Genomic DNA, 18,589 nt, shown 5'->3' on the forward strand with positions numbered 1-18,589 from the left:
GGTCTCGCTCTTGCTCAGGCTGGCCTCGAACTCCTGAACTCAAACAATCCGCCCGCCTCGGCCTCCCAGAGAGCTAGGATTACAGGCGTGAGCCACCGCGCCCGGCCGCATTTAATAACCTTTGAAGAGCTTCCCTTTGCCTTTTAGTGGACTCCTCAGTGGGTGTGGCAGAGGTTTATTTTCCTTTTTCTGACTTTGCAATAAAAATAAACTAGGAGTCAAAGATACCAGCTCCTCTTTATGATGGAAACCTGAGACTTCCTGACGTTACTTCTCATTTGCAAGCAGGAACTCTCTCTCCAGGATCTGTCCAGTGGTCATCCTCCAATAACAACAACTACTCTTTCTCAAACACTCCGTGCAGGGCACTGTGTAGACACTTTATTACAGACATCCTTTAATACACAACCCCAGGAGGTAGCGATCTAGTATATTCCCATTTTATCCAGGAGGGAACTGAGGCTCAAAGAGGTTAAGTGACTTATCCAAAGTCCCACAGCTTGTAAATGGCAGAGACTTGGGATGAACTCCCTTGTTGTTTGCCTTCGTATGGCTACAGAACATTCCAGACGCAGGATTTTAGGTAATCAGCCTGTAACTGCAGGCATCTGGGCAAACAGGCAGTCTCACTCTCTAATTGCTATTCCTCTTGAGCTATTTCCTTGAGATCTGTCCCCAAGAGTGAGATCGGTGGACCTGAGGCACAGGAACAGATCATCTTCTCTGGCCAGGTTGCCTCATGGTTGCTGGGCTGATTCTCAACACCGGCGGCAGTGAGCAAGTTCCTGTTTCCCTACACACTAGCCTTGGTCCTCATCACTTTAACTGATTTTTGCCAAATTTGTTGGTAAGAGTTGGGGTCTTCTTGGCTGTGATACAGTATTTGCATGTCATTAACGACTATAAAGTCTAAAATGTTCCTAAGTATTTGACTGTTCTGCCAAGTGTCTCAAAGTTGTTGGCCATCTGTCCATTGGATGTTGGGCATTGCCCTCATAGATTTATATTTATTCTCCCACCTAATTGGGTCACTAAACTTACCATTTATATATTTTCCAGTCCCTTGCTTTTTTGTTGTTCTTGTTGTTTAGCTGATTGTCATAGTCCCTACTAATTTTAGTTAGAAAACTGTCACTTCTCCACAGTTGGGGTGCATATGTGTTTCTGTTTTCCCATAATCTTTGTAGCAGTTTTAAATGACGTAACCCATTTGAAATCAAGAAGAGTCTAGGGAGTGATGTACGGGTCTGATTTTAATTTATTCCACAGTTATCCAGTTGCCCCAGCAGTATTTATGAAATGATCAAATTCACATTTCATTGAAGTCTGGGGTTACCCTTCAGTTGACAGGTAAGAAGGGGTTTTGCCATAATGAGGGACAGTGATGGCTGATGCTTACCAACATCTGTGTTCTGCCTTCTTTTCTTCCATGGCACATGGCTAAAACATCTCCCAACCTCCTCACCATGTCATATGTTAATTGAGATAGCAGGTGAGGTGCTTGGCATATGTGAATCTGCTATAAAGTTAATTTCCTTCCCATTATTTCTTCCTCTCTCCCTCCTTGGACGGATGCGCCTGAATCTCCCCTTCTTATCTATTCCAGATTCCTGAGCACCTGGAGAGTGAAGATAGCCAGTTTATCTGACCCCAGCTTCTCCTTCTGCACGCTTCCACCAGGAGACCTTTCTGCCAGAAGTCAGGCAGCATGGCTTGGCTCTGGCCCACCTTGCAATCCCCAGTTTGGCAAAACCTTTTGGTTGTGTTAAAGTCTTTACAAAACGCACATGAGTCTCCCTTAAACAAAAAAATTGTATGTCACGCCTGTAATCCTAGCACTCTGGGAGGTCGAGTTGGGAGGATCGCTTGAGCTCAGGAGTTCGAGACCAGTCTGAGCAAGAATGAGATCCCCATCTCTAGAAAAAATTAGCCAAGCATGGTGGCACGTGCCTGTAGTCCCAGCAACTCAGGGAGGCTGAGGCAGGAGGATCACTTGAACCCAGGAGTTTGAGGTTGCAAGTGAGCTATGATGATGCCACTGCACTCTAGCCAGGGCGACAGAGCAAGACTCTGTCTCAGAAACAGAAAAATTGTATGAATTATTTGGGATTTCCTTGTTCTCGCTGCCCTTGCCAGGACCCACTGGTATGCCCTTTCCAGCGCCTCGCTACCTGAGCAGTACTGGGCCAGCAGGGGGAGCCTGTCTCTCTAAACAGTCTCAAGATGCCCACTGACTTCCAGAACATCCCAGAAGGTCAGGGTTCCTTCCACCTGGCTGCCTCTATGCCCGGGGCCAAGAAAAGCCCTCCTCCTTGGAGACTCCTCTGACGATTACTGCCTTCACGATGAGAACCAGGTAGCTGGTTTTCCCTCCGAGCCTCTCTTTTTCATCTGTTAGATGGTGATTAGGCTGAGGGGTGCAATGTGTTGAGCCTCCCTTCCCACGGCCAAGACTGGGCAGTACAGAGTACTGCAGCTAAGCAATGAGGCAGATCCGGGTCTGAATCTCCACTCAGCCACCCAAGAGCTCCATGATCTGACCTGGGGCGAGGCACTTCACCCCACTGAACGTTGGCCTCCTCATCTGTGTAGTGAGGGTAGTGGGACCAACCTCAGTGAGTAAATAATATAATGCTTCCAGCATGGCACACGCAATAAATATTCTCGATCAGCAAGAAAGCAAGAGAGAAAAGATGGCCTCAGGAGCCCCCTCCCATTTCCATGAGGCCACCTCTCACTTCCTGGAGAGATGGCTTGCTCTCCCCTCTCCTCCCCTCCTGTCTCACCCGTCTAGCTTCCAGGTAGGCCCCACTTCTCTCTAACCTGAGCCCTGCTGACACCCACTGAGCCCAGGTGCTGCCTCTGGAGTCCTTCCCCACTGTAATTTTCTTCCTGGTCTGTTCCCTTCCAGTTTCCTGCTGATTTTCCAACACCCTCCCTCCTGCTACTCTGTACTTCTTCGTAGTAACCTCAATGGTAATTAATTAATTACCTGTACAAGTATGTGTTTAATATCCATGTCCTCTACCACTAGCCTGTAAACTCCATGAGGACGAGAACTCCTCTGACTTCTTTCCTGCTAATTCTCCAGTGCTTGGTACTTAATAAATATCTGTCAAATTAATACGTGATGAAAGGCTATCTATTTTTCTTCTATGTCCCCTGAGGGCAGGGACTGCTTTATTGATCCATTTTCTTTACAGCCTGCAGAGAACCTGGTACGGAATGGGCAACACTGTTTGCTGAATGAATGAATGGGGACTGAACCCCCATTTTTCTTCCCTTCAGTGTAAATGCTCTCTTGGTCCTGACCTGCCCCTACCTTGCAGCTCCCCTTAACCCAAAAGCATAATAGGTGAGAAGAAAGAGAAATGCCTTCCACATTTGTAAGGAATTCTCTCTAGAAAAATAAGGTTTTCAGGAAATCTGCATGGGCCTCTCTACCCCATTTCCTGCAGAGGACACACCTACCTGGTCAAAAAGGGTGGCTTCAACAGGACCCACTTTTGGCACAGTGCATCTTCCCCTATTTTCATCAAAGCCGTTAATGCAAAGTTTTATACCACTCACAATACTGTGGTGGGCAGTGTTGTGTGCTGGTTAAGAGAATGGATCCATTTTTAGAATTACTTTGGGTGAATCACTTAATCTTTTTAACTTTTTCTTACTCATCTGAAAATGGGACTAATCTCAGTGGATTTCTTCTTGTAATAAAGGATAAATTCTTCACATTTAAACATTCCTGGAATTGGAAGACATCTTACAATCAATGTGTATATTTAATCTGGTTGTGTGTTTTGCCCCAAATGCCATCATTAAATTCAGAGAATATCTCAGCATCAATGACATTCTTGAAAGCTATGTCTTAAGGTGGACTATTGTCATGCACATTGCATTTTCTCACAGGCAGTCAGAAAAGTGAAGACATCTTCAAAGATCTAGCCTGGTTTTTAAAAGGTGACTTTGTGCTCTCTGGTATAAACCAGGCATAAACCCGCTGGGCACACCCTGGATTTCAATGAAGTGAGCAACCTGCACGTGAAGAGCATTCACGCCGCCACATGTGTTTAATCTAAAGCCAACATCCTGTCCATCAAACGTTAGACCAGAAACATTGCTCGCCTTCGCTTAGAAGTCAGAGGGCTTTGCAGGATGACTTTGATGACCAAGCCTTTTTAAAAAGATACTCAGGAAGATGGAACCTTTCCCCCCCTAAGTAAATTTCCCCAGAGCAAATAGTTCCACTGACCTTAGACACGACTTCAGTGCTTTCTTCAGAGTTGAGAGCTGTCTAAAAATAAAAGTCATGGCTTCTGATTGCTTGAAGACCTCACTAAAGATTTCAAATAAGAGGATCTGGAGAGTGGGGGAGTCTCTTTAATCTCTCTCTCTTTTTTCCTTCTGCTAGTCCTTTATTCCTTTCCTCCTCACAGGGGAATAGGAATAGAAAGAAGCTCTTTGGGAACAAAATCCCAAGGGGGCTGTGGGATCACCATCCCAGCCATTGCAGAGGAGGGAGGAGAATCCATCTTTGTTTCTTTTGCTTTTAATCAACTTTAATGAGGTGTAATGTGTCTTCACCAATGTACACATTTGCCACCATGACCTTTGCTTTTTGACTTTTGCCTTTCTTCATGGCTGAGTGTGAACAGAGTGCTCAGCATCTGATTTCTATCCTGCTTCCTAGAGTCCCCACGAATCCTGGCCTTGCTTGTTCATGCTGCAGAAATAGTACCTGAGAGAGTCCCAATAGGACAGGTGAGATCACTATGCTGCAAGCAGAGCCAGGTGAGGGGTAGTGGAGGCGCACAGTGCCCGGAGAACCCTGTCATGAAAACTCTTGTTGCATATGCATGCATTCAGCAAATATTTATTGAACTCTTACTACGTGCCAAGCATTGCTGTAGGTGCTGCAGATATAGAGGCGGACAGGGAAAAAGATCCATCTCTTATGGAGTTTGCGTGCTATTGTGCTTTCATGGGAAAGACAGGCATCAAGTAACAAAATGTGTAACATGTTAGATGGTGAGAAGGGCTGTGGACAAGGGGAAAGGGAGAAGAAAGTACATCACCAAAGACAGTGTTTTAATGCTAGTGTGAACTCTCACGTTGCTTCTACTCTTGCCCTTCTATACTGAACACGAGGATGCTCACGGATGCCGGGCAAGCAGGGGCTCATGGCACCATTAACTGCCTTCCTGACAATCTTCTCCCTCCCTCCCTGCTGATGCTGAGCTGGGGTTTGCCTGAACCCTGTGTACTGCCCTGCTCTGCTCGGTTCTCTTCTGCTGGGCTTCTCCGGGATCTGCTCCTCACCAGCCCCTGTGTCTACTCTGTCGCCTGGTCCCAGCTCTGTAGTCCTGGCTACCATCACTGGCCCAGAACTTAGCTGGCTTTGTTTGCAGATTCAGTGTTTCCACTGTTACTGGGTACCTGACTTCTTTCACTGCATTTCCAAGATTGGGCACACGTGGTAAAAACCATGAATCCCTGGACAAGTTAATCAGACTCTCTGAACCTCAGTTTTGTCATCTGCAAAATGTGCACGGTAATAGTACCTGCCCCAATGGGCTGCTGTGAGAATACCACGAGAGGACAGAGGTAAAGGGGTTTGCAGAGCCTCACACTTAGCGGGTGCCGAATCAGTAAGAGCTCTTGGCATATGAGGGACGGAGCAGGCGGCAGCAAGGCGGGGGGCAGCGAGATGTGGAGGTGTACCCCAGCTTTGTCTCCCCCGGCCCTCCTTCACGCCCCCCTCCACTTGCTGTCACTCTGGGCTCGCCTTTCATCATGGGGCTTAGCTCCGTGGAATCTTTGCCTCTGGCCACGTAACGAGAAGACTCTTCAACTGATCTGCCCCCTCCCTCCCCCCATCCTCTGCCATCGCCTGAAGAACAGTCCCTGTTCAAAGGGGAAGATGCCGTCCTGTCAGTCAAAACTCGAGAAGACTGGGGTATCGTGGGTCTTTATATCTAATGCCCAGGTTTGTAAGGCACCGTTTTTCTTCTCTCTGACAATGAGTGGCCTTTTGGAATGCCCAGGGTCTCTGCACTACCAAACTAGTCAGTAGTAGGTTCGGTTCATCCAGGGAACTCTTTTGCCCAGAGTATCTCAGTGTCTGCTTCAATTCCTTCTCCTGGCTGGACCCAAAGCACCTTGTTGTTTTGCCAGCATGGAAGCCTGGCTTAGCTGACAATTTACACTAAAGGACTTTCCCGCATATAATACCTGTCTCCGCACTCACAGGACGTTCAGATAAGCAGGTAACCTGTGCCTGTTCTCTTTAGCAGAATTTTCAGACCTGAAGTCCTGTTAGGGGTGGCTCCACTTCTGGTCAGGCAATACATTAAGGACACAGTTTCCATGGTCAGAACTCACTGAACAAAGTTATTCTGAACTTGTTCCCCCATCTGTAAAATGGAGATAGTATTAATAATTTTTCTGAAACCCAAGGGCTGCTGGGAGTAGCATAATGAGATAACACCCCCACAAACAGTTCTCATGTCCACGCTGGGGTCTGCTGAGATGAGGTCTCATTTTCCTGCCGAGGCCCCTCCATCGTGTCCGGCTTACCTGGGAGCTGTCACACCGAGCCCGGACGTCTGCGGACTGTCAGGCATAAGCAGCTTAACAACAGGGACCTTGTCTTGCTCTCTCGCAGCTCCTGGAGTTACCAGCATTTCCTGTGGTCAAGCGCATCCTGTGACTCGAGAGCAAGGACTGTGTCTTGTTTCCCCCTGTGGTCAGCACCGAGCTGGGCACAAGGCAAGTGCTCAATAAATGCTTTAAAACAAGGAACAAAGAAAGGAGAAAAAGAGGTCCGGCTCCTGCTCGGATGAGGCAGCTCAGAACAGGGGAGTGCAGATTCAGGGAGCCCTCCTGAGCGGACAGCACTCCAGCCCCGCCGGCAGGCAGGCAGGCCAACCCCTGCCATGCCAGCCCTCCTCGTCCTCACGCCAATGTCCTCTCAAAACTGCTGCTTGTCCCCTCTCTCCAGAGTTGAAAACCAGGCAACGGCCACTTGTAAGAGAGGATCAGCAGCAAAACCCCAGGAGCAAGGGCTTTATGTAACTGACCTCATTCCCTCTCCCGGTGGGAGAATCCCTGGTCACCTGCAGCCACCTCCCCACTACCAACAATAAGTACCAACAATACGTCCCAGACACCCACCCAGGGGACAGCCATTCCTTTCCATAAAATATGTGGAGCACCTTTTCATGTTTTGCTGGTATTTCAGCTTTTGGATCCCTCTTCCAGTTAAACTTCCTCAGCAGAAAGGCCTTCTTGAATTCTAAAGCACACTCCAAAGACAGCCTGACTGTAGCCCTGTCTATATCAGGGGACTCCAGAACTCAGAAGAAAAAAGAATCAGAGGCAAAAGTGTAAGCGTGACCCTTTCTTTGCTCAATAGAGTCCCAGCCATATGGTTTTGCCCAGGGGTCTCTCCAGACACTCATAGCTGCTTGCTTGTGTCACGTGGCTGCGGACGGGAGTGCCGTGTTTAGCAGGATGAGCACCGTGTGTGACAACCTCACCCAGAGCCGCAACAGTCTGCTGCGGAGTATGGTGCTCTAATGGAGCTTGAGCTGCAATTTTGGGGACCATCCCATTTAAGGAATAAATGAATTAAAAATGAGTGTGGGAAACTACGATCACATGCAACATGGATAAAGCTTAGAAACATAACACTGAGCAAAAGAAGCCAGATTTAAAGGAGTATTTGCTGCGTGATCCCACGTATAGGGAGTTCAAAGAGCGGCAACACTAATCTGTGTGCTACTAGTCAGGATGGGTTAGTCTTGGAAAGAGAAACAAGGGGAATTTTGAGCTCCATGTTTTTTGATCTAGGTACTTGGTGACGCGCGTACCTTCATTTTGTGAAAACTCATTGGGTTGTACATTTATGATTTGTTTCTCTTTTATGCTTGATCATAGTCCTGTTACTAAAAAAAAAAAAGAAGTACACGTGGCCAGCAGGAAATCCTGAGGTCCAGGACTGAATCGCGAAATGATAATGCAAGCTTTTGTGTAAATTGCTTTAAGTTTAAATTAACAGAGCAATGAAAAGAGCAGTGCACTCCGCCCAGCGCTCTAGTGTCCACAGGGGTCACTAAACTCCACCAAGAAAGAACTTTCCTTCCTGGTGGACAAGGGGAAGAACCTCATCCAGAGCCTGTTGCTTGGATCACTGTCTGTGCAAGTTCTGTATCATTACCCCCGACAGAGGCCAGGGGTCAGTAGCTGCTAGAAAGTGCAGCTGTTGTGGAGAAAATCTTTAAGCGCATGCAACAATTCCGCCTGGGGCAGATATGGGTGATGTTTGGGGAGGGGCTCCCCGCCACAGATTCTGACGCTGCCCTTCCACCCCGCAGAATTCCTCCCTGCCCCCAAGTGCCACTCTGATCACAGGACAAGCTGCCTCCCAGGCATTTGGCAGAATAACAAGTCGACTTTCATCCTGCCCAAGGCAGGGGGTGGCAATTTGGGGTCCAGACTTCTGAAGGAGAGGTTTGTGACCCTGATAAGATTACTCAAAGAACAAGGAAGAGACTGTGTTTTTAAAGTCAGCCACGCTAGTCATTTTTCTCAGTTCAAAAAAGAAAATACAGCCTGAATTACCACAGGCCTCTGTGTGCAGAGGCCAGGAGCAGAAGCGGCTTGGCCAGGGGCGGGTCCTGCTATAGGCCCGAGTCGGACCACTCTGGCTTGGGAGCAGCGCTCGATTCCTGACCTCAGGCCCCGCGCCGCTCCATGGAGGAGCAGCCAGAGCCTCTCAGTGGGTCAGCACATTTCAGTCCCCAAGAGACTTGAACGTGACAAAGCTGACCTTCAACGCCCAGTAATTCAGAAGCAGTTCCTGGCTTGAGAGTGGCTGGCTATGAAAAATCTGTACTTGCTGGGTGATTGAGTTTACAAGTGGGAACCCAACCAGTAATGGTACAGCGTCCTACATCTTAGCTCCCCGCAGAACAAGGATTGGAGGTCTCCTGATCTCAAGGAGTATTTTGGTCTCCCCAGTCTCTGAGCTTGCTAGTGCCACACCCAAGCCTGCCTCAAGTCCATAGGAGACTGTTCTGACTTCAACTGAACAAATACTTGTTAGGGGCCAGGCCCTGTGCTGTAAGGAACACACAAATAAGCCGCCTCACAGCCCTCTGGTCCTCCCAGAGCTGGAAACATGCATCCAAATGATGCCCGCATGCGCGACACACCCTAAGCTTTGTGGGGTTCCAAGGAGGGAAGGGCGATGCTGGGCTGGAAGAAGAGTGAAAGTCTCTTTGAGGAGGCGACATTAGACACAGCCTTGACTCCTTGGCAGGACTCTGGCAGAAGGAGAGGACACAGTGAGCCTGCCCAGCAGAGGGGGCATTAGCAATGCTCATGGATATGGGCAAGTTGAGGGAAAGTTCAGGAATGTGAGATTCGCCTGGAGAGTAGGGCAGGCAGGATGGAGAAGTCGGGGAGAAAACAAACTGGAAAGGCAGTCTCCACCTGCGGTCTGGAGCATCTGGGCCTGCTCTGGTAGGGACTGGGGACTCCTTGGAGCTTCCTGAGCACCCTGGCGGCATGAGGGACAAGTGAGGCAGGCAGGAGTGCACAGGACGAAGTGGAGGGGGGAGACCAGGCTGATGCGATAATCCAGGACAGGGGCAATGACAGCCACCTTCCGAGTCTGAAGAATCGGGCTTCGTGCATGGAACGTGAGCAACATTCCCCGCCAGCTGCCCCTCCCCTCGTGACCTCCATGGAGGAAGGGGCTGAGTGTTGCTCATTCTGAGGACGCTGGTGGAGCACCTTTGAATTATAGTAAAGGAATTACTAATTGGAGTTTGGCTGGCATGCGTGACTAGAGGGCGCATGACCAGTGCCAGAGGCTAAAATCCCATGGCAGAAAACCAAGTTTACAAGGAGCCTCTGCAATTCTTGTTCTCAAACGGCCCTACTTAGCTTAACAACAGCCCAGTTAGGCTACCAGGGCTTGCCCCATTCCATCCCCGACTCTGAGCTTGATCTACCAGGGCTGCTGGTGGCTCCTCCCTCCAGGCACCTGTTCCACACCCAGGAGACCGCGCTGGCAAGCCTATTATTAGTCACTCAGCCCACGCAGGGAATGCAGCACAAACACCACGTCCCAGATCATGTATCATTCAGGTTAATCTTCCTGACAGCTCTGATCATCTCCTACGAAATCAAATCCACATTCTTTAACCTGGGATCTGTGGCCCTTCACCACCTGGCACAGCAGCTCGGTGCAATGACCGTGAGCTTGGGCACCGGAGTCAGCCGACCTAGTTCAGAATTCCAGCTCTGTCACTTACTCAACCTCTCAGCCTCAGTTTCCTCTTACATTCCAAGCTGGGTTAGAGTAAGACCTAATGAGATAGTACCAGTACAGGGCCTGGCATAAGCAAATGCCCGGTAGTTAGTGTCCATTGCCATGGCGACAGCCTGGCCCCAGTCTGCCTTTCCTACTGTATTTCCACAGCTCCCTCCACACTTTCCCACCTCCGTGTCTGTCTTCACACTTTTCGCTCTGGGCAGGATGGCCTCTTTTCCACTCCAGTCCACATTTCCACCCATCCTTTCTGCGCCCTTCCTAGTTATCCTGTTCCCGTGGGAGGGTCTTTGTACTTCTCGTTAGCGTTAGAGGTACCAGCCTTACCTGTCTTTAGAATGTGAACTCCAGGACAGCAGGGATTTAAAAAATCTATTTTATTCACTGCTCTATCCCTAGTGCCTAGAACAGCACACAGTATGGGTTTTTTCGAGAGCACGACTGCCTACTAGATAGAGAGTGCTCTCCTTGAGGGCCTGGTACTGACTGATTCTGTAGCTTCTGTGCTGTCCTTGTGAAGTCAGTGCCGAACTATGGCAGGCAAAATATAAGAAAAGGGCTCTGCTCAAAAAGGGGAATGAGGCCCGGCGTGGTGGCTCACTCCTGTAATCCTAGCACTCCGGGAGGCCAAGGCAGGAGGATTGCTTGAGCTCAGGAGTTCGAGACCAGCCTGAGCTTTATAGAGCTAGACCCCTGTCTCTACAAAAAATAGAAAAAAATTAGCTGGGCATGGTGGCGCGCACCTGTAGTCCCAGCTAGTAAGGAGGCTGAGGCAGGAGGATCTCTTGAGCTCAGGAGTTGGAGGTTGCGGTGAGCTGCGATGACACCACTGCACTCTAGCTGGGGCAACAGAGCAAGACTCTGTCTAAAAAAAAAAAAGTCCTGGGAGGCAGAAATAGGAAGTTAGATGAAGAAGTTTTGCCCCGTTGCAAAGTCAAGTGATAAGTGATGAGTTAACTGAAAACCCAGAAAAGCAGGTGTGATTGAGGGTAGCTATATAGCTGTTATAGGAAGTGGCCTTGACTTCAGGCTTGTCCTCCCAATCAATTAAGCTCAGTGGCTTAGACCACATCCACAGTTAAGAGTGTTCGGTTACCATCCACAGTGAGCTTTGCTTGAGAATCGTTCTCTTCAAGTTGATGGTTAAATCTTATTTACAGGTCTGGATTTGTAAGGTTTAGCCAATTACGTGACACAAACAGCAAAGGACCTATCTACTTTGTCTACTGGAGTGATTTTCACAACCCCTGAAGACAGAGAATCACCATTTGTAGGTCCAGCCCAGAGCCAAAGCTAGTGGGTCGATAAATATTTGGGGCTGGGTGCCACGGCTCATGTCTGTAATTCCAGCACTTTGGGAGGCTGAGACAAGAAGATCGCTTGAGGCCAGGAGTTCGAGAGTAGGCTGGGTAACATAGTCGGACCCCATCTTTACATTAAAAAAAAACAACAGGTGGGCACGGTAGTGCATGCCTGTAGTCCTAGCTATTGGGGAAGCTGAGGCAGGAAGATCACTTGAGCCCAGGAGTTCGAGGTTACAGTGAGCTATGACTGCAACACTACACTCCAGCCTGGGCAACAGAGTGAGACTCTATCTCAAATAAAGAAAAAAAAATTAGTAAATAAAAGAATGAATGACTGAACCAAAGAATAGGCCCTGGAAGGATAAAAAGCTACTTTTGAGGCCTCCCACTTATTTGCACTAATACTTGTCAATTGTATTTTTGTTTTTGAAGAATGAATATAAATGCATTTAAGCATTATTGAATTCATAATAGTGTGATTTTGAAATTTTATTGACTAAATATTATCATGTGGTGGACGGGAGACTCTGCACAATTTTCTAATGCTCCAAACAGTCCTTCCACAGTATTTGAAAAGATAGGAAACAATTGCCCCAGGATGCTTCTGAAGGCACTTCCAGCAGACACCACCTTGGCACAGCTCCTTGTGTGAGTCACGGACTTCACTGCTGCCCTTCCTAATTTCAGATGGCCAGAAAAGGCTCAAAGCTGATTACCATGAAATATTTTTTACTAGGTGTAACCCCCCAAGTTGTCTAGCCCAGATTCTGTGTTTCCCAACTACAACACTCACTGTTACTTGAAGCTCAGATTGGCACAATCACAATTTGAAAGTTGTCCAAAAGCAACTTTTGGTCCTTAATCAATTGCCACAAATTTTAGTATTAGATGAAGCACCAAATAACATGTAACCATCTGCTGTAGACTGTGCAAAATCTCACTGAAAATATGCCCTCCTAGAACAAGCATCCCAGCAGAAATTAATGACAAAATCAGTCACTTTTCGTAACTATAGGACAGGTATATTTAACAAGGAATGTGACAACTGCATTTGTTCTACCCCTGAAGCAAGCTGTCAACTCTTACTCTCCCGACGTACACTGACTCTACCAGAAACTCTTTTCTGATAAATCCCGTTGCCCTCTTCTACCTGACATTACTTAACACAATCCAGCGTCCAGTGGCACAGCTAAGTACCTGCTGAGATATAAAATCTTGCATTTGGGTTAAAAAAGACTCATACTTATCTCAGAATTCTCAGCTAACAGGCAGTTTTGGCAATACTTAGGTGACATTCAGTTGGAAGAGGGCACTTCATAAGATTTTTCAGTGCTCACACTTCCCAAGAAAGATCTTTGAAGCAAAAAGTCCATGGCTGTAACTGGTGGGTGAAGACTCAACAGTGAATCTGCACTGTTTGTTTTATTCAGCAGTATTTATTGGCTCTGGATAAAGACTGTGCCAGGAGTGGTCAGAGACAATCAAGACATAGTTCCTGTTTCTGAGGAGCTCCCTGTCTACCAGGGCACGTGGGGGTGTATGTGTGTTGGGTGTGTGGGTGAAGAATGGATGGACAAAATTGGATATACAAAATGGATATACAAAATTCCAGTAGAGACAAGTGCCCCAGCAGAGCCAATTCAAGATGAAATGGGATCACTGAGTGGCGAGCACCCTGAGTGAGGTGCTCAGGGAAGGAATCACAGAGATTCCTTTTGTAGCGCTTGGAATAATGGAAGAGAGAACAGAGATTAGAGAGGGGTGGGTGGGAAAGAGCAGGAGGGGTTTTCAAGGCAGAGAAAATCTTCCACGCAAGGACAAGCGCAGCCTAAGGGGAGCAGCCAGGTCCCACGTGGGCGCAGCAGATAAGAACAGGCAAGCAGGCTCATCTCAGATCTGGAAGGGCCTTGGTTGCCAAGCTAAGGATTAAGATCTTGTCAGGTGGATCCACAGGGGAGGTGACAGGATCAGATCTGCTTAGCAGGCGGAGGCCTTGGAGCAGTCAAGGGCAGGAGGTTGCGTCTGGAGGGGAGAGGAGGCTGCCATGAGGGAGTGGCTGTCCCAGAGGCTGATGGGCACAGGCACATGGCAGGCCTGCCTGGGGTCCGCCACTCAGAGATGGGCAGGTTCTGCAACCCACAATATCCTGGAGATAAACACTAGGGCAGTGACCAGGGGGCCCAGACGAGCCCGGGGCCTTTGGAACACTTCTCTAATTAGGGCACCAGCGGGCAGAGTGGGGTTTACTCTGGACGTTCTGAACCCTTGGGCTGTCAGTCACGGGACAGCAATAGAGCACGTGTGCCTGAGTTTGAACTGGACTCGGCCACTCCGGAGCAAGTTTCTTACCATCCCTGCAGTCAGCGTCCTCCTGCTAGAAGGGGATGGCACTGGCACCTACCTTGCAGGGTTGGTGTAAGGGTGAAGATTTAATCCACGGAAAGTGATTAGAACAGGGCAGAACACAGTAGGCCCTGTGTAAAGGTAAGCTCTAGGAAGGAGGAGCCCTTGGCTAGCTGAGCCATGTGAAATTAAAGCTGCTCTGTTCCTTCTCCCTGCCCAATCCTTAGAGTAGGCCTTGGTGGAATTTTTTCAGCCAGTTTGAAAATCACTGGACTCTCTATTCCTGGGGTTAATTTCTTCATGCATTTCCTGAACCCAAGGAGTTCAAGCAGGTTAGCTGCTGGTGCCTGGCCCGGAGCACAGTCTCTGGGTGGAGTCCTATTTCTCCTCCGAGAGCCCAGTGTGAGCAGCTGAAGGGACCTGGTGAGTCACCACCACCTAAAGGCATCAGAAGGACATTCCAGCCGGGGCCATGTGCCCCAGTGTCAGGTGCTGGGCTCAGTGCCCTGCGGAGGGACAACCGTGTGAATCACTCCCCAGACACAGAGACATCCCTGCTGGACCAGGAGGAAGAGCTGAGGGGTCTCCCGGAGGGGGGAACATCTCCCCGAAGGAGGAGGGAGTTGTCATCCTTTTCTGTTACATGAGGTGGCCCGGAAGGAAATTCTCCTTCGTGGTTCTGTCATAAACGAGTTAATCTAAGTACTTAACACACGTTTAGCATGCAGTGGACCTTCACTCAGAGCTGCTGCTTTTACTCCACAATCCCAGCTCTGCTTACACGTATTAAAGCAAGCAGGGTGTCCAGTGTGTTGAGTGGGTGTTCAGAGCCAATAAATACATAGAACTGCAGGTAAAAAAATTCTCTCCAAGAAAGTTCTCTTGTATTCTTATGTTACAGAGAGACAAAAGATATTTCACACACTATGACACACTATGTCAGTGAGGCACAAATTAATCCTTTCTAGTTTGGCTTAAGGTCACCTTGCTGTCATTTTAAAGCCGACTGTCTAGCTAAGGCAGATCCTGCAGGAATTCTAGCGGTGTTTACGGATTTGGCACCCACCCATCATGAGCAGAACGCTGTGTAGATGAGGATCTTTTCAGAGAACCCTAGTACGTCAGATGAAACCACAGCATTGCTGACCCCAAGTTAACACCCCGGCGGCGGTTCCAGAGGCAGCCTTTAGCTTCCATTAGCAGACGTTAGCTGCGGCATTGGGCAGACCAGTATACTCTGGGGAGTAACTAGTACCTTATTAAGTTATAAATATAATACATTCAATGGCTTTAGTATTGGTTTCTTATTTTGGAATACGAGGGGAAGAAAATAGAACATATAATCACTACAGTCTAAGTAAAAAGCCACTATTTTTATGTGTATTTACCTACAATATTGCTCATGAATTACCTTTTTTTACAGAGCCCACACACTCCCTCAAAGGACAACTGCAACTCTCCTGCAATTGCACCAAGCTACCTGCAAGTCTCAGCTAGCTTATCCAGAAGAAATTAATTAAAAGTGGTACAGATTTTAAAATCAAATTGTTTGGTTTTGATTCAAACTAGCCAAACCAGTTCAGAAAAAGCCCATGAGACCTCTCTCCCCACCCTTTCTGGTTTCTCGTTAAAGGGGAAAATGCCATTCGTGCCCATTTTCATTCCCTGAACTTTAACCACAGAGTATTTTCTCTAAAAGAACATAAGAGTTGGAAGGAAGGGCACAGAGTCCTTATATTTCACTTATCTGTGCTGAGAAAGAACATATTTAAAATCACTCATCAAATAATGACTGTTACAGCAGGTTCAAGCTTACCTCATTTCCAGTTGCTGACCTGCTGGGCCAGTTCTAGAGTTGGGCACCCTCCAAGATGCGCAGGGACGGGACTGTCTCAAGGAACGCTTCCGTGGTTTGGTGGAAGAAGCGGTCCCTGAACTGACTATGAGGAAATCTAAATAACCGCACAGGTGCTACATGCTCCATACGGGTAACACCCGCACATCCCACCCCCTTCTGTTCCCAAACGCGAACGAACCGCTGCACCTCCTCTCTCCTCACAAGGACCACAGCGCCACTTGCCTTTCCCTCGGCGGGGGGGGCCGGGGGGAGGTGTGTGCTATGGGGACACCTCTTCCTAGGTGGGCATTGTGGACTGCTGGTAAACCAGGGCCATGGCCGGATCCCCAGGAGGGGTGACAGAGGGGCAGGAGAGGTCACCATGCCGCAGGGGCTGAGCTACTTGCCCTTGGACAGGATGGACAGGCCCCTCCGCAAATAAAGGCTAGAAATGGTTCTGGGAGACTTCTTCTCCATACAGAGAATGGCTGAGCTAGCCGAGGCAATCTGTAGTTGGCTTCAAAATCAGGAACGAGGAGGGGGAAAAGCCTCACAACAAACAGTGGTAACAGAAGGTTTGTGTGGGAAGGTGGTTAAGTTTGGTCTAAAACAAGCAGTGTCTCTGGTAATGAGCTGTTGTTAGGAAATACGCGGGCCCGGTGCTTGCAGCCTTTGAAAGAGCACCGCTGCTGCTGCTTCTTAAGGGCTGGGTTTTTGGGGGGGCGGGGGGGGACAGGGGAAGGGCAAAGAGAGGTGAAGTAAAGACCCAACTAAAGCCACCGCCGTGCGTGCCAGCCACGAAGCTTTGTGCTGGACTCCCAGCTCCACTCCAGCTGCGGCGCGACCTTCGGTACCATACCTACCGCTTCTCTGCGCCACAGCTGGCTCGTCTGTGAGAGGACACCTAGGGTACCAGCCGAGGTCCTGGGAGGACACAGATGGCACACTCAGAGGGGGTGACTGAGCGGAGTTTCATAATGGGACTATTTACAAGGGGTGTGGGCAGGGTTAAGGGACTCCAACGAGGACAGTGAAGTACCCAAAGGGTGGCAGAAGCAGGCAGTCAGAACCGATCCTTTGCTTGAAGGGACAGGGGGAAGGTGTGGTTACCAAACTCTAGAAGTCGCCTGACAGGAACTGCCAAGCCACATCTGGCAGGAGGGAGCCGGGAGCGAATTCCCGACTTCTGTCTTCTCCGCCAAGCTCCCCCCAGTGTCTCCTGTGGATCCTGACCAGAAACCAGGAGGGCAGGTCCACAGAGGCCAGGCTCCTGGAGCGAAGTGCAGGCTGGGGAGGGGACCCGGAGGAGCACACGGAATATCCAGCGCACCCAAATAGCTGATGGGCCGGCAGGGCTTACAACAGAGATAATCCTCACAAACGTCTGCACGGTAAACACTCACTGCCCGTTGATCAGACTATTTGGCGTTTACTTACCAAAAGGCCACAATATAACTTTATTCTCAGGTGGCAAAAGCCAAAATGAAAACGAGATGTGGTCATCAGAGTGAAAAACAAAACTTTTACAAAGTTTACAGATAACATTTATTAAAACATGTCATACAAAAGGGCATGGTCTCTTCTATAAGAAGAAAATATTAAACAGTAACATTCAGTTAAGTAAAACCATGCTGTACACTGAAGACAGCAATATATAAAGACAAAACTATTCAACTTTTGCAACACAGGCATAACATTTCACAAAATATCAATAAGATATGCACCTAATGATAATCTGTTTATCATCAAATGGTTTTGTGGCCTAAGAGTCACCTGACTTGCATAAATAAAGTACTTTTCTGGAAGAAACATCGGGAACCTCATAAAAGGAAAGAAGGCAGCAGCAACTAACATGACACGGGCTTCAAGCAGAAAATTCTTCTAGAAAAGGTCACATTTGCAAAACGTGTTCCAGCATCTTCCCATAGGGCACTATCAGTAGAGATTTGAAATAAGAAACTTGTACCTTCAAATATGTAAGTAGCAAAGAAAAAACCCCCAACCAACCCTGGTTTCAATGAACAAAGTTAGCCACCCATGAAAGCAACCTAAATCTCAGAATCAGTGGGGTTGTTGTGACGGCCCCTCCCCAACCACCCAGGGGGCTGCAGCACAGCCCCTTCCCCAGGGAGAGTGCGGCTCTGAGCGCTGGGCCTCAGCCTCCCCTCCACAGCAGCTCGGGGGTGTGGTGCCTCCGCAGGGGGTGGCCGCTGGGGCAAGCAGCTTTCCCAAACAGCTGGAAGCCAGCCTAGGGTCAGTTCAGTTCAGCAAACACCCACTAAAATCGAGGGGACCCTTTTGGGCAGATTCTTTTAAAGTAGTGGCCAAAAGGGACAGAGAGGAAGGTGAGACCTAGAAACAACAGGCTGGGGCCCAGGAGCGCCTGACGGCAACCACGACACGGGAGGGGAAGTCTTCCCTCTTAGCCTGACACCGACGCCTACTTCACCAAGGGGATTCTCTAAAATGAAAGGCATGGTATAAGCACGAACATTAAATACCACTGGTGGTGCCTTGAAGCCCTTTCCCACTGGGATTGGAGAAAAACCACAGTTAAGACTCAAAGCAGGGGACAAATACCTTGGTTGTAGGCCATTGACATGATCCCTGAAAGACTGTTTAGAAAATCTTACCCACAACTGTCCAAACTCATTAGGAAGGATAAAGATTTTCTAAAGATGTACTGAGGCTGAGGGGAGAAACTCTCACTCCAACCCAGGATGGAGAGGAAAAAAGGGAAAAAAACAGTTTATAAAAATTCACTTTCAA

The sequence above is a fragment of the Propithecus coquereli genome, unplaced genomic scaffold, assembly GCF_000956105.1.
Source record: "Propithecus coquereli isolate 6110/MARCELLA unplaced genomic scaffold, Pcoq_1.0 Scaffold142, whole genome shotgun sequence".
Lineage (NCBI taxonomy): Eukaryota > Metazoa > Chordata > Mammalia > Primates > Indriidae > Propithecus > Propithecus coquereli.